The following is a 12,781-nucleotide window of genomic DNA, read 5'->3' as shown; positions in this document are numbered from 1 at the left end:
TCTAGTCTGTGTGGTTTTGTGTTGTTGGGTGATTTAATTGGCTTATGTATGTTACCGGTGCACCCCCCCCCCAAATAATTGCACCAGACTGCCGCTTGGGTTTAAAACTGGGCCACTTTATTGATCATTAAGTTACAGCAGGGTGACTGGGGTAGTTGACTAAACTCCCAGTTCTAAGTCGTGCAGGGTCATGAATAGGGGGAAATGAACCTAGCCGTCTACCTCCACCAAGGTCAAAGGGCGAAACCATCCGACTCGAGGCTATCACCAGACCTGCAGCCTAGGACAACCTGTCAATGTCGCCCAAATGGTTAAAACAGCAGGACTGGTGGCCCACAGGTCAAGCCTTGCCAGACGTGCCAGTCCAGTCAAAGGGGCTTGCCAGCCAGCCTCTTCGAGCCGGGAAAGCATCATGTGAGCAGTACTGGCTCACCCTTTGACCTTGTTGTCTTAGACAGACACCAGGGTGTGTCTACCTACCCTGACCCCCCACGCTTCACGCCACAAGGGAGGACAGCCTACTGCTCGTCCTTCCCATCCCCACTAAAAATGAATTGCTTCAAACCCTGCTGTAAATCAGTCAAGATGTCGTAGCCCAGCAGGGAAAGATGAACCCTGTTGCTGTGGAAATGGGTGGGGCTAGTCCACACAATATTGGGATGGGGAATGATGGACCCACCCAAGGTCGCCGCGACCCTCCCCAGGTAATCGCTCACTTGTTGCCTGGCCACATCGACGCGGTGCATGTTGCGTGCGCCCCTCCAGTCCCTCCTGGGCAGCAGGTTAGACCACAGGATCGAGACCCCAGGGAACCAACTGCAGATGGTGAGAAAATCCTTATGGGCCTGCAGCCTCAAGGACAGGGTCGTCCTCTGACAGAGGTCATTTTCTCCCAGATGTACGATGATTACCTGGAGAGGCGTATGGGTAGAAACATATTCATATATCATGGGCAGGAATTGCCCCCAGCACATGCCTCTTCGGGCCAGCCAGACCACGTTGGCATGACCAGCCAACCCCAGCTGAGACCCAAAGCTGGTGGACATTGCATGCTTCCTGGCCCAGAAAATGAAAGAGTGCCTGATGACTAAAGTCTGAACGAGCTGTGGCCAATGTGAACCTGTCAAGGCAAAAGAAAGAGTAAGGAACAGGAAATGGTGCCTTATAGATGATAACAGCTCTGTAAACCTGACCGCATGGTCAAACATGGCAAAAGCCCAGAGAGCCCTCAACCGGAGGGTCCAACAGCTAGCCCTGCAGGGCTAGGAAACTGACTGGCCCAACATCCCCCTAGGGCCACCCAGGGAAACCAATTGGCTTCCCCACAATGGGGCCACTAGGCCCAAAGGCAACAGCCTCGGAGAAACCCCCTTAGGGAGAAGAGGGAGTCCCCACTAAAGAACTGGCAGGATCAGCTGAACAGCTGAGCATGCATCCCACAAAAACAGGCCCGAAAGCCAGCAGAATTAGAGAAAAAACCCCAGTTGGGGGAGTCCCCATTAGCCCGAGGGACAGGCTCTTACCATGCAACTTACCTCAGATAGTAGTGATAGGCGCCAGAACACCACCTGCCAATCCTCTGGATGACAGGTGCAGGCAAACCTAGTTGAGCCGCTGCGGAGGCGGCGCCAATGCGGAATGAGTGGAGCCCATACTCTTTGGGTGATAGCCCCATCTGCTCAATGGCCCATTCAAACAACTGTTTAAACTGATAGAGGGTAAGCAGCGTTAGATCCCCGTGTCGAAACAGACAACCGGGACCTGGGGGTGCCGTTGCCCGATACACCGTCAAGGCGTGAACAGGGCACAAATGCAAATTAGGTGACCTGCGGAGAAGCATGGTTTGGCCCCTGCCTAATTGATCGCTCTTAGAATATCGAAGTCACAGGCAAACCGAATTGCCCAGGATCTCACAGTCATCCCACTGCATGGTTCTTTCCCTGGAAGCCTCTTTTGAATGGGCCAGAAGCTCACTTGCACAAAATGCCCCGAAGAAAAAAACGAGGGACACAGTGCGAAATAAGCAAATCTCGAATTGAGAAGAGCACAAGAGGCCAAATTCAATATCTAGCCCATGCAGCAGGGTGGCTGTGATGGGCCTATGTCGGTCAGGGGGCAGAGGGGTATCTTTTTTGAAACCTTCCAGCATCTTGTGAACTCTGAACTCAGCGGCTGGGTCCTTGTTACTAGCAGCTTTGGCACTAAAGGATATAGCAGCTAAGTAAACAGACATTGTCCGGACCGATATGTCACGGTCCCTAAGGGCCAACAGGAAATGCATAACCACCTCGGGCAGGAAAGCCGTGGAAAGGGCAAGAGCTGCGTCTGTACAGAACGAGGTAAATTCCCATATCTTACTGCAGTAACTGGCCTGGCTGGAAGGAGCTAGAGATGCCCAAATGGCCCCCTGAGCTCAGACCAACCAAGGTTCCATAACCAGGTGGGCATAGGGTCTGGGTCCTGCGCTGCCTCCAGGGCCAACACCCTGCAAACGAGAGAGAGCGTTGGCGATACCGTTGACAAGCCCCGGCACATGCCTGGCTGTAAAGATTGCGTTAATTGAGAGGCACTGTCTAACGAACACCCTAACTAGGCGCATGACCCTGGCCGATTTGGATGTCTGCCAGTTGATGACGTGCACTACGGAGAGATTATCACACCAAAATAGAATGGCGGAATCTCGGAAAACATCAGCCCAAATGAAAACTGCCACCGCTATCAGGAATAATTCCAAAAAGGTTAAATCCTTGGTGATGCCTGCTGACAACCAGGAAGCTGGCCAGACAGCAGAGCACCAACGACCCCTAAAATAGAGGCCAAAACTGAAACCCCCAGCAGCGTCAGAATGAATCTGCAGTTCTGCTTCCAGCAACTTCTGGCTTCTCCAAAAGGAGATACCATTGAAATTCAGCATGAAATCAGACCACATATTCATATCTGCACGCATAGGGGCTGTGATCTGAGTTCTACGGTGTGGCTGCTTCAAGCCGCTCGTGGCGTGACACAGGTGCCGGAAAAGGCCCTGCCCAGAGCGATAATGTGACAGGCAAAATTTAAATCACCAATTAATACTTGGAAGTCCCGCAGCGTGATCTTGCGAGCCGCGCAAGCAGCACTCAGCAATTCACGGAGCTTAACCAGTTTGGCGTGTGGGAGATGGCTCTGCTGCAATACAGAGTTGAGTTCCAACCCCGAAAAGGTGAGGCACATGGCGGGACCTTTGGTTTTTTCATGTGCTAAGGGAACACTGAGTTCCCTGCACAGCTCGACAAAAGTAGCCAAGCCGTCAGAACATATTTTGGTTTCTGCCGGGCCTATAAACAAAAAATTGTCCAGATAGTGGGTGGAGTAAACGGGACGTGACCTGTCATGGACCGCCCACTCTAGGAATGAACTAAAGCTTTCAAAGGCAGCACAGGAGACCGAGCAGCCCATGGGTAGCGCTCGGTCAACATAATATGCCCCATCAAAGTAAAAGCCCAACTGGCAAAAGTCGTTGGGATGGACTGGCAATAGGCGAAAGGCTGATTGAATGTCAGCCTCGGCCATGAGGGCAGCGGGGCCGCAGTCATGGACCAAGGCCACAGCCTGGTCGAGGGAAGTGTACTTTACCGAACAAAGCTCATGCGGGATCTTGTGTCATACCCCCCTCACCCCCAACCGGCGTAAACGGGTCGTGTTCAGGCCCATCTGCCTCACCTGTACACCCCCTGTCCGCCGTAGACTTGTCCCGTGCTGGTTTTGCGAGATCAGCTGCCGCTTGGACCCCAGAGGCTTCTGATGACTCCTCATCCGATAACCTCTTAGCAGCAGGAACTTTGTCTTTTTTGGTGGAAGACAGAAACATGTTAAGCCAGGTACCACGGCCAGGGTGGTTAAAACTGCGTTGGGATCCCCCAACGCCTGACGCTCCACCCCCGTCACCCTTGCCTACCCTGTGCATAGCTTTCTCCTTTCGGCAGGCTTCTAGGCATGCGACTAACACCTTAAGCTCACCCAAATCCCTTCTTTCATTGGAGGGCGAAGAAGACTCAGCCGGTTTGGGAGGGGGCCACTTGGGTGTTTTACACCTTTTTTGAGGGCGCTTAGGCATGTTGAGGTACTTACCCTCACCAAAGAGAAATTAACAATTTTTTGGATTATCCTTATTAAAATTTTTTTTTTAAATTTATTCCTTAATCAGGCCCAAATGCCCCTTACTGCAGCCCCCCCTTAAAGTAGTCACCCCGTTGAATCTCCCTAGTGCCCTCTATATTTCCCTACTTCAATCCTAAATTTTCCTCTTTTTTTTTTTTGAGGGGGGGCACTTGCTGGGGGACTGAGGAGGGGGGGCTCAAAATTTGTCCCCTTAGGCAGCACAGGTGGGCAGGAGCAAGCCCCCACTTCCATGGACAAGGCTCAGTTGAGCCTCAAAATGGCGAGCAGGTGGGAGAAAATGGCGCCTGAGTGTTTATTCCCGCCTGCCCAAGGCGGGAAGTGGCGCTGTAGCGTTCCACCGGAGCAACCGCTGAAGCCACGGGGAGCCATCCAAGTGCACTGAGGCAGGTGGCTGACAGGAAGGGGGAAATAGGCGCTATTCTGATTGGGCCAAGATGAAGAAGACCAGCAATCCACAAAATAACCTACCTGGCTGGCCATGTGGTCTTTCTGCAGTGATGTTGATTTCAAAGCATCTTGAAACCTTTTTCCTATTGAATCATGTACTGTGGAATCCCACACACAGAAGGCAGAGTGGCAGACCTGCTCTTGTTTTCCACCACAACGGAACAGTGAAATCCTTTAGGAATATGTCTCGCATCTATACCGGCATGCAGTCGAGGAATGTAGGGTTGGGCTGCCAGTCTTTTGTTAAAATGGGGAAAAACAATACAGGGCAAAGATGAACTTTCAGAAACGGAATTGCCTGCATTGCAATGCTCCCAGAAGCCTCTGGCACAAACTGTTGCAAAGGAATCAACATGCAAGGAGCTTGCTCGGCCAAACCCCAAGTTGATAAAATGATTTTTTCCCCTCCTCACCAAGCATTAGAAATCCAGTTGGATTCCACTTATCAGTCCCCTCGCTCACAGTTTAGACGCTACACCCGTGGTGATTTCTATTACTATGTTCCGAAGGACATAATTTATTCCAAGGAACTTGTATTTTGAGGCCCAGCAAGTGATGGAGTTCAGCCCAAATCTCAGACCTGTGTCAATCTCTGGGGATGAAAAACTTTCGACACAAACTTTTGGCATTGGGGCCTTTCTACGTTGGCTGTATCACTTGCTTGGCTGCTTCGCCAAGCTCCTGTGGTCTGGTTTTTGAAGCAAGGGGTCAGCCTTGGTTTTCTGTGACCTGCTTTCAATACGTGATGAATTTTTCAAAAGAGATTTCATTTCAAGGAAAAGCCTTATTGAAAAGCATTCAGGATCATAATTATTACTCAGTCTTATTACCAGTAGGAATCTTTGGCCAACGTGTGGCAGCCACTGGAAGGCATCCAGGCCAGATGTCATCACTACATCCTGTGGCCAGGAGTTCCACAGATTAATTACACATTTGGTAAAGACATGTTTTGTCTGTCCTAACTCTCCTGCCACTCAATTTTCATGGTTGTCCCCTGGTTCTGGTGTTGTGTGAAAGGGAAAAGAACATCCCTCTATCATCTCTGCATAATTTTGTAAGTTTCAATCTTGCCCCCCAGTTGCCTTTTTTCTAGACAAAAGAGTTCCAAATGCTGTAGCTTTTCCACATTGGGGGTGGGTGGGTGGGGTTCCTCAACCCAGTAGTCATTTTGATCACTCTCTTATGTACCTTTCTCATTCCATTATGTCTCTTTTGTGATATGGTGACCAGAACTGGGTGCAGTTCTCCAGATATTCTGCAATGGGGCATCAGTGACAGCAAAATATTTTTGCCCCAACCTCCAGCAAATGGCAGATAAAACATGCTCTTGATGTGCATGTGAATACCAGATAAAAATAATCTTGTTGGTTTGCTCTTCATCATCAGTCTACGTCTCTTCACAACAATGGAGACACTTGCCTTCTGTGCCTCACACGAACAACTACACAGGCTGCCACCTCATCTTCCAGCTCACCACTTGCTTCTGGTTGCTTCACAGCTGAACCTGGGCTGCAGCTCAATGTCTCCCTCTTCCTGCCCATATGCTTGACAGGTCTTCAGTGTAACTGGGAAGCTGGGGCGAGGCCCTCAAAAATGTGGAGCCCGTCACACATGCCACTTTTGGTTGGCAACCTTCAGTCTCGAAAGACTATGGTATAAGCCTACAGCACCCGGTATTCCCAGGCGGTCTCCCATCCAAGTACGAACCAGGCCTGACCCTGCTTAGCTTCCAAGATCATGGTATAAGCCTACAGCACCCGGTATTCCCAGGCGGTCTCCCATCCAAGTACTAACCAGGCCTGACCCTGCTTAGCTTCCGAGATCAGATGAGATCGGGCATGTGCAGTTTTGCTACTACGTTAATCTGGCCCTGATGTGGGATAAGTCTCTCCTTGTTAGGAAAGATATGCTTCCACGCTCTCTGGGAAGGGAAATTAGTGATGGGGGGGGATGGATGGTGGGGGAGGAAGGCTATAAAGGTTTCACTCCGGTCTTGGCTAATGATTAGCCTCTTAAATATTCAGCTGCCATCGCATCATTCAGTTGCTTTATAAACCAGATGGATGAGATTGAGGGTTCTAAGAAATACGTATGTCCAGAGTGATAAAGGAAGAGGAAGGAGATATGAAACTTTTCTGTTTTACCTTCATGCAAACATTTCATTGGGGGGGGGGGGGATGCCATGTCCATGATTTTGCCCCCAGCCTTCAGGGTTTTCACCTTCTTCTTATGATCTTTGGAGAAAAGGCAAAAATCTCAGGGCAAGGTCCTAGAATCAAGGGTGGGAGGACTGCTTGGGTGAAGAGATCACCACCCTGCATATGTGCTTGCTGGCACACCCCCTGCCATTTCAGGCTCCATTTCTGAGCCTCTGTGCACAGCTGAGTAAGGATAGCTTGATGCCTGTTCTGTCTAAACCAGAGATGTTCAACCTTTCTGTGACCTCTGTGGCCTTCTCTATGTCTTCACCTCTTGTGATGTCACTCCTGGCTTCCGGGAGACTCACCTGGGTTCTGCAGCTCAGTTTCTAGGTCTGTAGTAACTAGAGGTGTTTGATTTTTAACTGCTGTGCTCCAAATTCCCGTGGCACACCTACGGACCTTTTGTGGCACACCAATGTGCCACAGCACACCGGTTGAAAATAGCTGGTCTAAACTTTGGTCAGATTTCTGTTCTGCTCTCTTCTGTTCACAATCCCCCCCCCCCGATATTTTTTCTCTGTCTGCTCTCTTCTGTTCAAAATCCCCCCCTGATATTTTTTTCTCTATCACAGTATTTAAATACTATGTAATTTTCCAAGTATTTTCACATATTTCCTGCCCAAATAGCTGGTGGTTTCTTGGTTACAAATAACACATTTAAATAGTGTTTTTCATTAAATTTTCAGAGTACACAGAATCCATAGGCATGGATGTGACTGATAAAAATTAAATCTACTGAGAAGTGGGAGAGGTCCAGAACCAAGCATTTCATTGCAATTTCTAACAAGAGGAATTCCGTAACAGCCCTACAATTGGACTCTAAGCTCTGACCAACCAAGGTCATCTTGTGTCCTCTTCAAGCATTACTAAACTCCAACTAGCTCTGAGGCAAAATGTCCCCTGAGTGTTGCTATCCCCTTCATGGTGGTGAAAATGGGAGACCATTGTGGGGAGAAACAAGAGTGAAGGGCATCTTCAATGCATCAACACTCTTCTCTACAGTCATAGTGGATGACCAACATTTTTATTTCCCAGAAGTCCCTTGGGACTGACATGATGATGTATCAAGGGGACTTCTGAAAAATGAAAATGTCAGCTGCTCTCCACCAGAAGTCCCTCCCCCCCCCCCAGATGCAATGGTGGGGTGGCGGTATTTTCCTGCAGGGGGTTTTCTGCGGTCCTTGTCCCAGATGGCAGAGGGCCCAGGATCACAAGTGCTTCTGTCTACTCAGGGGAACATTGCAGCTGAGAAACCAGTGTAGCAGGAAAGAAAAATAAGATGGAGGGCTTGGTTTGACCCCCCCCCCGTCCTATAATGATGGAGCATTATGCAGAAAGGGTTCTGACACAAAGATGGAGGCCACTAGACAGTGGCTACTGAAGGGGGTGCTGTGGCTTCTAAATTTCTGCCCTTGCCAAAATAACCATCCGATTTTTGTCACTGCCTAAGAGGGCAGTGAAAGGGGAGGCGTTTTGTCTCGGCTTTGCTCAAGGCAGCTGAACTGAGGAAGGGGGTGATGTTTGAGCTAAGATGGGGAGCCGTAGAAGGAAAGGTGGGTGCTGTTTCATCTGCTCACCTGCAACTGAATGAGAACATGACCACGCCCCTCTAGTGCTACAATATTTTTTTTTTTTCAAATATACAAGATTTTTAAAAACCCAAGGAAATATTCGGTTTGACCTAACGCAGTCTTGCAACCTAAGCATCAAGCATTTCCCCCCCCATAAAGGTACAGAGTGGGGGGGGAGAAGGTGGGCTTTCTTCACTCTCTCCTCTGCCTGGGTGACACAGGGAAGGAACGAGCAGCTGACCCGGTTTTTGAATTTAGAGTGTTCATTAATAGGATATTATACCATATGCTTAAAGCTCTGCCTTTTTTTTTTCCCTCCCATGCAGCCACCAATTTGAGAGACTTCCTAATTAGTAATGGCATAATGAGAATATTCAGAGGCTAATGTGGTGGGTGGGGATGTGAAATAGATCTCTTGGTCTGGACTGAAAATATTTCTGCTCAGAATCCCAGGGAAATAATGACACCGCCGTTGAGAGGGGGGGGGGGGGAAGACCTTCATGATCTTGTGACAAATGAAGGACATTGTTCCAGGGAGGTTGTGTTAACCTTGGGAGTCACATCAGCAAAGGGTACGTGTTTCAACAGAAATCAGAGAGGGAGTGTTTTTGGAACTCAATGACGCTTCATGGAATGGGCTTCTGCAAAATAAAGCAAAGGAAATGTGGTATAGTGGTTAGAGCAATGGGCTAGAACCAGTTGCATAGCTAGGCTAGGAATCCTGTGACCTTGGGTGGCACTCTTTGGGGGGCAGCAATGCCACCCCTGCTGGAGCAAGGCTGCCCACTTCACCTTCTTTTGTTCCAAAGCAGATGGAGCTGCCTTCTCAGAGTAGCATGGAGCCACTCAGAGCCATTGCCCTCCCTGACTTGCAAGGCTGCCATGCGTAAGATTAAGAGGCCTGGGTGGGCACATGGAGGAGGCAGGAAAGCCTTCCTTGCCCAAGCCGCTCTGCTGGGCTTGCATGCCAGGTGTCTCTGTCCACAGGGAAGGAAGCCATTCCACCTAGCTCTGTGCTTCCTGTGGAAGGAGCTCATCCAGTTGTGTGGCAGGTCCAGGCCTCTGCTGCCAGTGAGGAGGAAGGAAGGAAGGCATGAGCGTGGCAGCCTTCTTGAGTCACACAGTGGGAGGGGAGCATCTCAGCTGAGCAATTACTTCCAGGTGGGCAGCAGGTGTGACCTGGGGCAGCAGGGTCCCAAGATACACTGCTGGCTAGAACTAAGAAGGACCAGGCTTAATTTCTTGCGTTGGTGATTAAGCTGTCTGGGTGGTGGAGCTGGGCATGGACCGTGACCAGAGGAGAAGCAGGAACCCAGAAACTGGAAAGCAAAGCAGGAGCAAGATCAGGACTTATGAGTCAGGAGCCAGAACTGAGATGTTGAACCAGAAATCAAGAATGAAGCCAGTGGTCAGCACGGATGAGCTAGGAGTCAGAAACAAAACCAGGAGTTGGGATGGAACAATCCAGACATCACCAATACAAAACACCGGAGCCCAGCCCAAGCAGGAAGCCCTTTATATTCTCTCCAATTCATTTAGGATCCAACCGACTGCCTACCTGGATGCATGGAGACAGTGCTGAACCTAAGAGCCCTTTTGTGATGATGTTGCAGTTCTGCCTGTTCTCCACAAGTGGCCGCCACTCACAGAGCCAAAGTCTCTAAGCTCCAGCCTATGATATTGGAGGGTTTTTGGCCAACTGGCAAAAACTAAGAGTCACATTATAAAAAACAAAGAGAACAGGTCTGTAAAAAGACTAATGCAGCCTCCTTGAACCACAGTATCTGTAGCAAATATAAATGTGTAAAGGATCCCAGGATTTCCCCATGGGGGAAGAAGCTGGATTTAACTATGCAGGAGAAGGCATACAGTATAGGATGTTAAGGCGCAAGAATAGTCTTGAACTACGAGGGGCTCTGGCAGCCATACTGGTTGGCAACCTTCAGTCTCGAAATACTATGGTATAAGCCTACAGCACCCAGTATTCCCAGGCGGTCTCCCATCCAAGTACTAACCAGGCCTGACCCTGCTTAGCTTCCGAGATCAGATGAGATCGGGCATCTGCAGGGTAACAGTTGCTGTGGCAGCCATACTAGGGGAACCTAACTGTCTTTGCCACCGGAGGGAGCTCTTGGCCTGCCCTCTGTTGTGATTTAGCACCACTAATGTGGATGGCAAGAGGAGGTACTGCAGCCAGCAGCTCCTCAGGGGACAAAAGGGTTTAGCTGTCTTCACCTGGTCCTAGTAAGTTTCTGACTCTAACCTAGTCTCTCAGCTTCAGCAAGGTGTTGTTCAAGCATAGACTGAACTGCCTCACTGCCTGTTCCTCTTGACCTGACAGTCTTCTTCCTAGCTTGCCTCCAGACTGCTAGCATTGACAGCCAGGCTCAAGGCTTTGCAACCATTCAGATGTCATCTTATTTGGGGTCAGTTTTCAGATACTTGGAGATTGTGGTGGCTCCCATATGTACCTGCTTGCTCACTAGGTTATCTGTGGAAGCCCTCATAAGAACATAAGAAGAGCCCCGCTGGATCGGGCCAAAGACCCATCTAGTCCCGCTTCCTGTATTTCACAGTGGCCCACCAAATGCCCCAGTGAACACAAGACAACGGGCACAACCTGCATTCCGGTGGCCTCCCCTGCATCTGGCAATTAGAGACAGCTTGCCTCTAAAACCAAGAGCTTGCACATACCCTCCTCTGTGTTCCTCCTCTAGCAGAGATACAGAGTGGTGATGGACTTCTCAGTGTTGGCACTGAGGTTATGGACTTTCTCCCTAGGAAAGTCCATCCTGATCCTTCTTTATTGGTTTTTATATATTGGGTGAAAGCAGTCAGTGGCATAGCCAAACTGGGACCAGGGGAGACTTTGCCCCCCTATGGTGGAGTGATACTTTCCACCATCTCTGCTGGGAGGGTGATCATGCTTATCTTGGCTGCATGAGAAATGGGTGCCATGTTGCTCTGTGACATCACCCACACCTGGGAGCCACCAGGCCTGGTGATGTAACTGAAGAGTATTGTTGCAGGGGACATTGGGTGTTGCAGAAACCATGTGTTAGCTGAGTCCTTTGCATTTCCTGGTTTGTCTTGCAATGTGTGTTATTTGATATAACTAAGGTGTATTTTTGGCAAGCTGCTTTTTGGATCCCTATAACTCAAGGTGCCTCTTCTCATACTTCCATCAAATCCCTCCTTAAAACCTACCTTTTCTGGGCAGCTGTAGTCCCCATCCTCTTCTATGTAACTAAACTGAAGCACAGCACGTGCACATTTGATCAGTCTCCTCGATCTCCTTCTGCCTCTGTTTCTCTCTCCACTGTCTGCTATTTCCCTTGGGCTGATATCTAGATTATGAGTCCCTCAGAGGCGGGACTTATCTGAAATGTCACGCACATGGATGGCACTGTGTAGATACAAAAAGGAATATACTATGGAAGTGTGGCAGGAATACTATTAAATAAATAAACCCAATCTGATCTGGAGATGTGCAACTGATGGGCAGCATCCTGGCCCCATCCATTGACTTTGTTCCATGCTGAAGGAGCCTGTCTGCTGTGAGGGAAAGAGGCCTGGAGAACTAATCTATAACCAAGGAAGCGTTCTTTATTGAGCCCTGCAAGCTCAACACTGAGAATCAAGCCTGTTTTTGGCCACAAGGCCCATCCCATGATCTGCACAGACTGTTTAGGGTGCTGTTTTTTGGTCCCATTGAAAGTGTGGTGAAATGTCGGCTTTTTTTATATGGGTGTCCCTCAGTATCCGTAGGGGATACTTTTCTGCTGAGGTATACCCGAAACCGTGGATAGTAGTGGACCCTACTCAAATTCCCTCCTGTCACCCGCATGACTGACACACATGTGCACATCACCCACCCTGCATGTAAGAAGTCCCATGTTCAATCCATAGCACCCCCAGGTAGGACTGTGAAGAACCTCTGTCTGAAGCCCCGGAAAGCCTCTACCAGCCAGTGTAGAGAATGCCAATATCAATGGACCAAAGGTTGGATACAGTATAAAGCAGTGTTCTTTAGTTTCCTCCCCCTCCCCCAGCCTTGCTTTTTCAATGTGATAGCTATGGCATAGGGTGGGTGGAAATGAAACATTAAGATTGATCAAATAAACCATAATGAATGTTCCTCTTGACTGGACCAATTAACATTCCAAGAGATAATTTTGCTAACTAACGATTAACCCATTTAAATGGAAAAGCCTGGAATTTCTCTCTTGTGAGTTGATGTTAGGTTATTTTTAACTTTTTTTTTTTCAGAAAAGAAAAGAAAGTCAGTCAGTAATATTGGAGAAATCTGAAAGACAATAAAAGCAATCAGAATTGTTTCATTGTAGACAAGAGCATTATAGACACTTACTGACTTGGGAGAATGTCAAGCTTTCTGAAGTCTCT

The 12,781-nt window shown here is 49.0% G+C and overlaps 2 pseudogenes; both read right to left on the bottom strand.

Annotated features, from left to right (window-relative positions):
* Positions 1-6,350: 6,350 nt before the first annotated feature.
* On the bottom strand, positions 6,351-6,464 carry LOC136659858 (5S ribosomal RNA; annotated as a pseudogene).
* A 3,879-nt stretch (positions 6,465-10,343) lies between these two features.
* On the bottom strand, positions 10,344-10,463 carry LOC136659475 (5S ribosomal RNA; annotated as a pseudogene).
* Positions 10,464-12,781: the final 2,318 nt, after the last annotated feature.

The sequence above is a fragment of the Tiliqua scincoides genome, chromosome 8 (assembly GCF_035046505.1).
Source record: "Tiliqua scincoides isolate rTilSci1 chromosome 8, rTilSci1.hap2, whole genome shotgun sequence".
NCBI classification, from domain to species: Eukaryota; Metazoa; Chordata; class Lepidosauria; order Squamata; family Scincidae; genus Tiliqua; species Tiliqua scincoides.
This window is presented reverse-complemented; position numbering and strand designations above follow the sequence as displayed.